This window comes from Lichenostomus cassidix, chromosome 13 (assembly GCF_008360975.1).
Source record: "Lichenostomus cassidix isolate B80296 chromosome 13, HeHo_3.0, whole genome shotgun sequence".
Lineage (NCBI taxonomy): Eukaryota > Metazoa > Chordata > Aves > Passeriformes > Meliphagidae > Lichenostomus > Lichenostomus cassidix.
The window spans coordinates 15941214-15945169 of NC_139494.1; the positions used below are offsets into that span (position 1 = coordinate 15941214).

The 3956-nt window shown below is 46.3% G+C and overlaps 1 long non-coding RNA gene across 1 annotated transcript; it reads right to left on the reverse strand.

Moving 5' to 3' along the window:
* Positions 1 to 1089: 1089 nt before the first annotated feature.
* On the reverse strand, positions 1090 to 2375 carry LOC146431382 (uncharacterized). Its single transcript, XR_014854834.1, has 3 exons — positions 2236 to 2375; positions 1880 to 1966; positions 1090 to 1541 (listed from the first exon to the last, which is right to left on the reverse strand). It is a non-coding gene; the product is annotated as an uncharacterized LOC146431382 (long non-coding RNA).
* Between the last annotated feature and the right edge of the window lie 1581 nt (positions 2376 to 3956).

Genomic DNA, 3956 nt, shown 5'->3' on the forward strand with positions numbered 1-3956 from the left:
TTTTGCTTTGCTCTCTGCAGTGTCCTGTGCCAATACCATTATCCTGATTTCTACATTTTTCCATAAATTAAACCCCCTCAGTTTATCACAGTAGCAGCTCTGAGTGGCTCTACTTGCACACAGCTAAAAATTGAGCAAGTAAACTCTTTCTTATGGACAGCAGTACTTATTTATTACTGGTGCATTATTATTTAACAAAAACCTGCTCAGGCCTTGTTTGTACCTTATTCATACCAAAAATAATCTGAAGAAACAAAAAAAAAAAAAAAAGACTTTAGAGTGTTACTCAAACATACAAATCTCTGTAATAAATGTTAATTTTCTCTGTTACACTTTCTCTCACCAGAATTAAAGTTTTAACTGATGTACAAGAATGTAAATGGATTTGGTGAAGCACAGGGATAGGAGTTGGGACTGGATGATCCTTGTGTCCTTCCAGCTCAGCATCTTCTGGGATTCTGTGATTTAAGCCAGGCTTATCTTTAGGAAACTGAACCATTTCTCAGCTCCAGCTGCTATTCCTGACATCAGCCAGCCCAGTCATGGAAACATCCCTCATCCTGGGAGCACAAAATCCTGACCAGAGGGAGCAACTGGAGAGAATTGCAAGAGAGAACTGCAATCCCATCTGCCACCAGGCTGAGAGGGCTCAGTGATGGGGAATTGCTCCTCTCTGATGCTCTGCAGACAGGCTGGAGCATTTCCCATGGACCCACAGAGCCCTGGGTGTGTCTGAGGGCCAGAGAGCACCCGGGGGGAAGCTGGGTTGCTGACAAAGAATTGCAGAGTCTGTGGAACGTTTGCAGCACATCAGCAGCAGCTTTTGGAGGTTCTGCCTGCAGCTCCAGAGCTGTCAGGGCAGATAATGGCCTGACACACTGCTGGCTATTAATAACACCAGCCTCTGCTGCTCCCTGGGCAAGTGGCAGCTCCACAGGGCTTCTGGTCTGCTTTTTGCCCTCTCTGCAGCTGTTGATGTCACTTTTTGAAGGGACATCTCCAGCAGGTCCCAGCTGTGACCTTCAGAAGATCCAACCCAACCCCACTTCTGCAGCAGCCACTCATCAGGGTTTCACTGGGTTTCACAAAGGGCACAAATCACCCCAAAATAGGGCCCAGGGCTGAGCTGGCCACTGTGGTCACCCTGGGGGTGACTGTCCTGGCTCAGACACGGGCAGAGCTCTGGCCTGGTCCATCATTAGGGCCCAAGGACTCTGCCATGCAGGGAGATGGTGGAGAAGATATTGGTTGAAGGTGCCAAATTTTACCTTTCTCAGAGGTTTATTGGCTTGAGGGTCCTGAAGAGGGGCTGGTGGGGCACTGCCCAGGCTCCCCAGGGAATGGTGACATTCCCAAATCTTCCAGAGCTCCAGGAGTGTTTGGAAAATTCACAGGGTGGGATTATTGGGGTGTCTGTGCAGGACAAGGGTTGGATCAATGATCCCTGTGGTTCCCTTCCCACTCAGGATATTCCATGGTTCTCTGAGTGCTCAGAAAGAAAGGGTTTGGTTGGGGTGAATTATCAGGTGGAACTCTTCACTCTGTGAAAAAAAGAGACAAAGCCATCAGGTTCAGCACACAAAGCAAACAGCTCAACCTCCAGTGAACGCAGTGAGGAAAAAATCTAGTGTGAACAGCTGTCCTGTGGCATTATCCAGGCTGCAGCTGACTCAGTGAATGTGGCCTCTCTGTTTGGATTTGGAGACACCTTCAGTGCTGGAGAAGAAAGAGTGTCAAAGCCATAAAGCATTGTACCCAATTAAAACCACTTTCAAAACCTCAGCAAAATATAAACATGCTCAGCACTGTAAATCAAAAGAGAGAGAGAAAAAAAAAAGCTTATTTTTTTTCTAAACCCACTATTTTTAGCTTCACTCACCTTGATCTAAACACAGCAGGAGGATTTTATTGTGCCTTAACCATGCCTGAAAGCACGGAAAATTACAATTCAGACACCAGTCACATCCTGTAGCCGGAAAAACAGGGAGATATGAGTGAAGTAGTGAAGAGAACCCAACAGCACGGGGATAAAGGAGATAAATCAACTCAAGGACCTGTGTTCAAACTGCTGTGAAGTATAATGGGTTTCAACTCTATCTAAATGCTCAGACTATAAAGGTAGAGCGAGGAGGGAATAGCAGGAGTGAGTGTAAAACATCCCATTCTGTGCAACAGCACTGAGGGAAACAACTGGCTTGGGGCAGCTGAAGGCAAACAGCATCCTTCATCATTCACCTGCAAAAGGGCTTGGCTTTGTGCCTCTGCAGTTTGGGCCAAATTTATAGCAAACTTGGATGTTTCCAGTGTCCACGAGGTCTGAGAGTTGTTTTGTTGGAGAGCTGGAGGGTTCAATGGGAATATAAGGTTTTCCTTCTGGCCAGACTGTGGAGAGAAGGAGGAATAAATGATGGAATAAATGACAGAATAAATGACAGATGCAGCAGTGACATGGGGACACCAGGAGTGTCATGGGTCAGTTTTCTTCTCCATCTGTTTTTTTCCTAAATACAGATATGGTCGAGGTCTCCTAAAAGGGCACAGGGGACTGAGCCAAACTTTTGCAAGTGCCTTCAAAATTTAGGGATATGCTATGAAAACCAGCTGGTCTTTTTTCCCATCCATTTCCTAGGAGGCTAAAATAGAAGAATGTGGTGTCAAATGTTTCCTCATTTACACCAAGGCTCTCCAGCAGCACGGAACTGAAGGAAGCAATCCTGGCAGGCAAGAAAAGAGTCAATGCTCAGTGAATTGTGGCTCATTATTTCTGTGTCCTCCCACTGCTCAGGCTTGGCCATTTCAGCTGGGAAACCAACATTACTGCTACCAGAGGCCTGCAAATCATACTTTATCAAGCTTGATCTTTCTGATCAAACTAATCTTTCAATCACAAAAGAAAAAAAAAAAAACCCAAACCCACCCTTCATCCAAATCCCCAAACGCTGCCCATCAGTTTAGCTCCTTTTCCTGGATTTTCCCTGATTGCAGGACTTAATTTATGCTAAAGACTTCCTGTTTGATTTCGATCAGGTCACTTACCTTCTCTGGAGGGAAATCCATCTGCCCTAACTGCAGTTATCTCAAATCAGCTGTCTGGTCCAAGCTTTCTGCTGAGGCTCCCAGTGTTGTCAGAGAGAGACAGAGCTCCCCAGAGGATGCTTCATCTTCTGCTGGCAGAGGGGCTCAGCTCTGTGCCTTGGTGATCATTAATCTTCGATCTGTGCTCTGCTGCTTGCCCAGCAGGACACATCTGATCCACATCAGGGCTGATTTATGCTGGCCTTGTGCACAGATAAACTCAGAGGCAGCAGAGCAGGGCGGCTGTGAAATGAGGATAACTCTCCCCCCTCCTTCGTTCTTCTGCCTGGTCTGTACATCTGCATTTCAGTCCTGCAGATATTTATCCACATTTAACTGTGGGCAGGTTCACACAAAGAAGCAAGGCACGGATTGTGGCTAGCACAGACCTTGCTCATGGGAACTTTTTCTCTTTTCTGCCTGTGTTTTATAAACAAAGATAAAGTTTGGATGTTATTAAAAACAGTTTCTTGGATGTGGACGGTTCAGGCCTGGCCAGTCAGGCCTAGGGGGAGGCTTCGAACTGACCAATCTGGGTGACCTCTGAAAAATCTATATAAGTTGGAATTAAATAATAAAAGCTCTCTTTTTTATGCCACACTGAGAATCCAGGTCTTTTTTCTCTGCTAGCGGCTCAACAGCAACAACAGATTTTCTGCAGAACTGAGCCCAGGACTGCAAACTTGGAAGTGAAGAGCTGTTGCCCAGCAGGTTTTTGTGCAACAAGCAGGGTGTGATTCCAGCTGAGCCTTCCAGGCCCCAAAGTATTAAATCATTGTCACCAACCTCAGCACCAGGTGACAATCAAACCTCTTCCTGCTGCTGAGATGAAGGAGTAGGTGTTGATTCCAAAGGTGCCCTCAGCTCCCCAGGCATTGCCT